We start from the raw sequence: 8,323 nt of genomic DNA, 5'->3' as shown, positions 1-8,323 counted from the left end.
GCCATTTGAGATCTTCAGATATAATTTTCAAAAAAAAAGAAACAATTGCAAAGTATTCTAATAAATAAAATGTAACTTTTCCTGTAGTGATGGTTTAATTGCAGAACATTTTTGAGTAAAAAGTAAAAACACCAATGAATCTGTTGGTGGGACATTGCAACCTGCAACTTGGCTTACAGAATAGACAGTCACTACACTTTACAGAAAAACAATGAAGCTCTTTGAGACATTTCAACATGATATGGTGCTATTCCAAATGTAAATTAAAATGAAGTTTTATTGAATGCGGGTGCAGCCTAACTGGGGTCATAAAGCCTAAATCTAGTGTAAGTGTGGGCTTAGAAAGGGTTAACATGTCGCCGGCAGGTTTTTAGGAGCACTCAGCAATTTTTTTTCCCGTCAGCCTGAAAAAGAGAGGCAGGAATGATATCCCTCAGTGTTTATGTTCCTTGGAGAAGTATTTAGAATTCTGTCCGTTCCAAGGGGAAACTCTGAGCTATTTATCCTGCTAAAACCCAAGATTCTCAAATATCCGCCGGAGGAGGGAAACAGGGGGCTCGGAATAAACTCTCTTTTGAATAAAATGCCCCCAAATCCCGGGTTAGGCTGCACTTTCTGTATCCAAACACAACAAATCTTTATTTTCTTTTTTCTTTTTAAAAAAAGTAATACTGACGGACGTGGTACAGTAGTGAGACCCATTCATTCGGAACCAACACAACTATGTTTTAAAGGAGAAAAACTGTCAAAACTAAATCAAACTGTCAAAACTAAATCAAAACCAGGAATTATTCTATTTGTAAATGCAAAGGAGACTATTTTGTGTGCCTTTTTTTTCCCTTTTCCTCTCTTAATCCATCCACCTCCTTCCCACGCCTCCCCTTTGCTGAGTGCCCCCATCCAGCCAGCCATGTGTATTTTGCTGGATTGTTTTTGTAGGGCAAAGGCGTCTATTGCTAATATTTATTTCCTCACCACCCATGCCTTCCTGCTAAACTGTTCTGGTTTAAAAGGATTTACAACCCGGCTGACCTCACAGTGAGTTTCTGTCAATTCTCCTTTAACTCGCACCCAACACCACAATTGATCATCTGAGTCTCTGACCAAATTCAATACACATTGCCTTCGAGAGGACATCTCAAAGCAATTCCAAGTGAAGCGCTTTAAGACGATGCAGGCGATGTAACAATGTAGTTACCGGGGGGGGGGAAGAGAGAGAGAAAAATGCACTTAGGTGAAGGTGCCTCCCATGTCACATACAGTCACTACACTTTACTCTGGGTTCGCAATCCAGGCTGATGCTCCAGTGCAAGTGCTGGAGGGAGCATGACATTGTTGGTGAGACTCTAAGCCAAGGTCTGTGTGAAACGCTTTGAGACGACGCAAGCAATGTATGCCGGGTTTATTATCAATTGTTCTGTTCTTCCATCTCAGCAACGTTCGCTCCAGAGCATTGTCCCTCTCTACTCAGAAAGGAAAGAGATGTTTAAAAATATTGCTGTTAGATTTGATCCTTTTCAGCTTTTGTGGACAACAAACAAATACATTTTTATGGCACCTTTCACATCAGGAGGACGTCCCAATGTGGATGATGCCACTCGGTGTTGAGATTAACAAATATAACTCGGACAATAGATCATTCATGAGCCCTGAGGTTTCATTCAAACCACAACAACACTTCATTTATGGAGCGCCTTTCACGTCGGGAGGACGTCCCAAGGCGCTGGACAGTTGGGTTGGGACCCGAGCATGGGGGACATGGTCAGGGTGAGGGAATGAGGAGGGGTAGAGTCTCGAGAGGGGAGCCGAAGGCACGGTTGAAGAGAAAGGTCTTGAGACCGGCCTTGGAGGAGGAAAGGGAGGGAGCAAGGCAAAGGCATTGGGGGATGGAGTTCCAGAGCCTAGGGGCTGAGAGGCTGACGGCCCGGCCACTGATGGTAGGGCGGTTAGGGCGGGGGATGTGAAGCAGACCGGAGCCAGAGGAACACAAGCAGATAAGTAGGGGCATAGTAGGTCAGAGAGGTAGGAGGGAGCAAGGCCGTGAAAACCAGTGGAGCAGGTGCTGTTCATCCAGGCAAAGTCCTGTCTGAGCATCCTGAAATATAGGAGATTTCTGTCCAATCATTAAAGGCACACTCCAGAGCCCTCCAATTCCACCTAGTCTCACCCTGGGAGACCACCTCGCCTTACAGCGACGCAGAATTGTGGAAAATTCTTCAACAACAACAAGATTCCATTTATAGAGCGCCTTTCACGTCGGGAGGATGTCCCAAGGTGCTGTACAGTTGGGTCAGAACCCGAGCAGGGGGGTAAATGGTCAGGGGGAGGGAGGGAGCGAGGAGGGGGTAGAGAGTCGTGAAGGGAGCTGAAGGCACGGTCAAAGAGAAAGGTCTTGAGACTGGCCTTGAAGGAGGAAAGGGAGGAGGCACTGGGGGATAGCGTTCCAGAGCCTCGGGGCTGAGAGGCTGAAGGCCTGGCCACCGATGGTAGGGAGGTTGGGGCGGGGGATGTGGAGCAGACCGGAGCCAGAGGAACGGAGGGTAGGGGAGGTAGGTAGGGGATAGTAGGTCGGAGAGGTAGGAGGGAGCAAGGCCGTGAATGGCCTTGTAGGTGAGGATGAGGATCTTGAATTCGATCCTCTAGGGGATGGGGAGCCAGTGGAGGAGGGCGAGGGCGAGGGCGAGGGTGGGAGTGATGTGGTCGCGGTGTCTGGTGCGGGACAGACAGTACACGAGCTGCAGAGTTCTGAATGACCTGCAGTGTGGAGGGAGGTACCGGGAAGGCCGGCGAGGAGAGAGTTCCCATAGTCCAGCCTTGAGGTGATAAAGGTGTGGACCAGAGTTTCAGCCGTGTGAGGGCTGAGGTAGTGCCGTAGTCTGGCGAATTTTCGGAGGTGATGGAAGGCGGTGCCAGTTGTGGCGCGGATATGAGGAAGAAAGGACAGCTCAGGGGCGAACAGAACCCCGAGGTTCCTGACCGGCTTTGAGAGATTGAGAGTGCAGCCTTGGATGCTGATGCTGTCAGCGCCTGACACTTCAGAAGCTGGCTTTTTTAATATATATATATTAAAAAAATGTGGAAAAGCATCCAAAGCTGGAGACCAGAGTTAGAAAAGAAGTGCTTGCATGAAATGTTTTCAATCAGAATTGTTGGGTAAAGGTGGAGTCCACTGTAGGTTTGAGGAGGGAAGGATTTCTCTGAAAGGTAGAGGCTTGAAGGAGTGTGGAGATAGGCAGGGCAGTGAAACTGAATGGACAGCTTGCTCTGAGAACTGGGGCAGACTCAATGGGCTGAATGGCCTGCGCTGTACATAGTGGCCTCTATCTCAGCTTTTTGAAGGTCAACATTATTTTTTCATATTGGTTTTTAGATTTCACACATTTGTTGTGCATTAAAGGTGTCACCGTTCCAAAGTGCCAAGCCCTTTGCCGCCTGGCTCCTTATTAAAAGGAAAACAAAGCTCTCAGCCAAGCTATACTCAGTCACAGACTGTACTTTCAGTATCTCTTTTGACACCCTGGCACAGACAAGAGGGAATAGGTCCAATACTGACCCCCTCACCCACCCCAAACAGTGCCCTTCCAAGCTTGTTTTGCTCTATATATTTTATAATTGGTAAAATGACAGAATTTTCAGTGCAAGATCTGTCCTGGAGCTCTCTCCCCGTCGTGTCTGTGCTGGTGCTCGCTCCCCCATTGGAGATCTCTGCTCTAATCCCATTCCCTGCTGACTCGCCACTGGAGCTCTGTAGTTTAAAGCACTCCGGGACACTAGCCCATGTGCCGGGCATTACATAAATGCAAGTTATTGTCTAATCCCATTCCCTGCTCTTCCCAACATGCCTGTGCCGGTTCTAGCTCCCCGCTGGCAGACAATGAAAAGGGATAATCCACACACACTGAGCACTGATTACCGTAACTGCAAGGGTGTTATTTCTGCAGATTTACATACATGACCTCTCCAGTAGGGGGATCTGCAGTGAGGTAAGGAATGAGGAGGGTGGGTGAGCATCAGGCAAATTGACAGGATCCCTGACACAGGTGATTTAAACCTCAGACTCGGTCTCTTGCCAAAGGCTCAGGTAGCTGGGAGGCACTGAAAAACACATGGTCACATGGGAGGGGAACTTGCACTGAAAAGTAACACACTGCACTTTCCATGGATACTCTTGGATCAATCAGAACATCTGAGCAAATGCCCTTTTGGTCCTCTGATGAGTAACACAATACCGAGCCAAGGAGAGGAGTGGAATCAGGAGATCCAGCTCTTAAACAAAGAACGCACGAGGATTGAAGTAGGAACGGATTTGGGTTTTCCCCTTTTTCATTCTCTATTTTTTCTTTGGTGTGATAACTGTAGAAATAGTCATGTTGTCCATCTCACTTCAGAGCCATACCATACATCTGCAAATGATTAGTTTGTCCGGAATCAAAGCAGTAGTGTGTGTGTTACTGTTTGAAACGTGAGCACCACTCATTCCAATTGGGCCCCTAAAATGAATGAGACCTCACTTATTCCCCTACCTTCTTATTACCTTTGACGGACACCATGTGCACATTTATGCCTTGTTTTATAGAGGTTACAAGCGGGTAAAACATTCACTTGCCTTGACGGGATGGATGAGCTTCTATCTGGATAATGATGTCCGTTATTATTTATGACGAGTGACAAATCACTGTGGTTTGCCAACCCAGAAGCCTGCGTTCAATTTTCCCCTGCTGTTTGAAGGCCAGTACTAACCATGTTAGCAGTTTGCTATTTCCAGACTCTTGGTTTTTTTTTGGTTAGGAGGAATTGTGAGTGAGAGATCAAGCGTGTCAAAATAACAACAATGCAGGGTAGAGTCGCAGAGTGCTTGACAGTGGCATTAGCACGACGTTCAGCCAGGGGGAGGTGACTGCAGGCACGGTCAAAGAGGAAGGTCTTCAGGCACAATAAGGGAAAGAGAAAAAAAAGAAAGTATGTAGAGAAAAAAAAGTGCAAGAGAAAGTGCGAGCGAAGGTGTGAGCGAGAGTCAGAGAAAGTGCAAGAGAGCACACAAGAGTGTGAGCGAGCAAAAGACAGTAAGAGAGAGAAAGAATGAAAGCGAAAGGGAGAAAGAAAAAAAAGAGCAAGATCAGCACAGTGTGAGCCGACCCTGACTTTTTGGCCAGCCGGGTGTCTGACACACGCAGAAACCCATCACCATGCTTAAGAGTACCCAAACCAAGCTTAAAATTCCCGAGCATGGGCTGTCATCAGGAGTACCAAAGAATACTGCGGACCTGCCTGGCTCAGGAATCGGAATAGAGACTGTCAGAGACCCGGCTTGATTCCGAAATTCCATTTCGAGACATGTCACCTTTGGGCCAGTTCAACTCCAAGCCACATGAATCCCATCACCACCTGTTGAATGACCAAGGAGATTAATGTTTATTAACTCCTCTTTCTTACCAATGTACACCTGCCTCTGTTATATCAGACTGGATGCTAACTCCTTTTCGATTTATTCTGGAGGTGGGCTGCGGTGAAGCTATTCCAGGATTGTGTTCTGTAGCAATCTATAGTGTAGTAATAATAATACATCAAGACATCTCAAAGCACTTCACAGGATAGAATCATAGAATCGTACAGCACAAAAAGAGGCCGTTCGGCCGATCGAGTCTGTGCCGGCTCTTTGAAAAGAGCAACGTAATGTCAATCCCACTCCCCAGCTCTTTCCCCGTAACCCGCAAACCCGTCCTCCTCAAATACCCATCCACCGCATTTTTAAAAGTTATCGAATTGGCCTCCACCACCCTCTCAGGCAATGTGTTCCAGATTCGAATAACTCGCTGCGTTTAAAAAAAAATTCTCAACTCCCCTCTGCTTCTTTTGGAAACTATTGTAAATCTGTGACCTCAAGTCACCGACACACCCACCAGTGGAAACAGTTTTTCCCTTTCTAACCTATCAAATCCCCTCATAATTTTGAAGACCTCTATTAGGTCTCCTCGTAACCTTCTCTGCTCCAATGAGAATAATCCCGGCCTCTCTAGCTTTTCCTCATAATCACAGTCCCTCATTCCTGGTCCCATCCTCGTAAATCTCCTCTGCACCCTTTCCAATGCCTTAACATCCTTCCTATAGTGTGGTGCCCAGAACTGGGCGCAGTATTCTAGCTGAGGCCTAACCAGTGTTTATATAGGTTAATCATAAACTCCCGACTCTTGTACTCTATGCCCCTATTTATAAAGCCAAGTATCCCATATGCCCTTTTTACAGCTTTATCTCCCTGTCCTGCCACCTTCAAGGATTCAGTTACCTGCACCCCCAGGTCTCTCTGTTCTTTTACCCCCCTTAAGATTGTATTACCAGTCGCCCATTTTACTATTCTATGTCTTCCTGCAGTTGGCTACTATCCTTCTCACTGTTTATTATCCTATCTAACTTTGTGTCATCCGCAAACTTGGAAATGGTACTTGCTGTACCCAAGTCCAGATCATTTATACATATTAAGAGCAGTGGTCCCAATACCAATCCTTGGGGGACACCACTGTATACTTCCCTCCAGTCAGAAAAGCAATCGTTCACCACAATTCTCTGCTTTCTGTCTCCCAGCCCGTTCTGGATCCATGCTGCCACTGTCCCTTTTATACCATGGGCTTCTATTTTTCTTACATTTCTTTTATATGGTACTTTGCCAAATGCCTTATGAAAGTCCATATAAACTACATCAACTGCACTACCTTCATCCACCCTCTCCGTTACCTCTTTGAAAAATACTGTAAAGTGAATTGACTTGTGTATTTTGTGGGCAAACCCGGCAAAGAATTGCGCACAGCAATGTCTCCCAAACAGCCACGGAGTGAGTGACCAATTTTTTTATTTAGTAGATTGTTGGCCAGAACGCTGGGAGAAACTCCCTTCTTTTCAAATAGTACCGTGGAATCTTTGACCCCTGAACAGGCAGACAGGATCTCGGTTTGACACCAATCCGAAGAACAACACCTCTTGACAATGCAACGCCCTCCCAGCGCCACATTGGAGCGTCAGCTTGGACATTGTGACGTGGGGGCCTGAACCCACCACCTTCTGACTCGGAGGCGAGAGCACGACCAAAGAGCCACTGAGATCAGCATTGCTGCATTTACAATGATTCTTAATACTTACAGGATAATGCTTATTCTACAACAAAATGACTTGGCCACAGTGTGCAGAATGAGTTGGTTTGCAGACAACCCGCGGGCTTCTCACACAGAGAGATCCTCAGAGCAACAGACACGAGCCATTCAATTAAGTCCATCCCCTCATCCTGGGCTGTGACTCTCACCACCTCGGGAGGCCTCCGCTAACACTCACAGAAACTAGAGAAGTACTTCGGTTAAAGACGACCCATTTTTAATGAGGTCTTGGCCACAAAACCAGCACTTCCACATTAATAACCTGGAGCACAGAGACCTCACAGCACTTTGCTCAAACTGCACACACAGACACATCCTCTCCCTCCCTCCCTCCCTCCCCAAGAGACTGACCGGGGCTCCGACAACCACACCGGCGTTTGATATCTTCTGGACGTCTCAAAGCATTTCACTGAATAAAGTGCATTGGCCAATCAACTAACAAGCAGAGCAATGTATAAACCAGGAGACCACACGTGCAAACGGTAACGATAACGCACAGATAGTAATGAAGGCACAGATGGTAATTTTTAAACATGGCGACCCACCTCCTGACTGACCCCCTCCGCGCGGCGAGGCTCCGGCACCCGCTTCTCATACCCCTGTAGCTCCTCCCCCATCACGTGCGGTAAAACAACCAATCACACACCACACGCGACCCACGTGATCACCGCCCCCACCCACTCACTTTTGGCGCCAAAGCAATCGTCCGTCTCGGGCGTTCCGCCGCGCGAAGGCTTCGGGCCTCAACAACAACGACGACACGTTGCATCTATTTAGCGGTCCCTCACGCACGAACTGAAGGAAGGGGTAAGGCAGAGGGATTAAGGAATATTTCTTTAATTTGTTAAAATAATTAATTGATATTAGTTAATAGAGGAATGAACTCTCTACCCCTCCAGCCAACGCCAGCCATCCTCCCGCCATCAACACCAACTCCATGACGGTGTGTTTTGTGGGTGAAAAAGAAGGGGATGCGCCCACATACTGAGCGGGGAAGGGGAAGGGGAGGATAAACGTTTTCACGCAGCGAGTTGTTGGGATCTGGAATGCGTTGGCTGAAGGGGTGGTGGGAGTTGTTTATAATTTTGTGACCGTATCTGCTCATTTTGCTTTCTTTTCACGAATTTGAGATGGCGGCGTGTAATTTGTGGTGTTTAATAAGTTATCCTTCCGTTCGAAAA

The 8,323-nt window shown here is 47.2% G+C and overlaps 1 long non-coding RNA gene across 2 annotated transcripts; it reads right to left on the bottom strand.

The window, feature by feature from the left end:
- Positions 1 to 221: 221 nt before the first annotated feature.
- On the bottom strand, positions 222 to 7,752 carry LOC103190556. 2 transcript variants are annotated; one of them, XR_006085566.1, is made up of 3 exons: positions 7,688 to 7,752; positions 5,434 to 5,540; positions 222 to 1,463 (listed from the first exon to the last, which is right to left on the bottom strand). It is a non-coding gene; the product is annotated as an uncharacterized LOC103190556 (long non-coding RNA). The 2 variants fall into 2 exon arrangements; XR_489171.2 differs by lacking the exon at positions 5,434 to 5,540 and adding an exon at positions 5,265 to 5,385.
- Between the last annotated feature and the right edge of the window lie 571 nt (positions 7,753 to 8,323).

The sequence above is a fragment of the Callorhinchus milii genome, unplaced genomic scaffold (genome assembly GCF_018977255.1).
Source record: "Callorhinchus milii isolate IMCB2004 unplaced genomic scaffold, IMCB_Cmil_1.0 Scaffold18, whole genome shotgun sequence".
Lineage (NCBI taxonomy): Eukaryota > Metazoa > Chordata > Chondrichthyes > Chimaeriformes > Callorhinchidae > Callorhinchus > Callorhinchus milii.
This window is presented reverse-complemented; position numbering and strand designations above follow the sequence as displayed.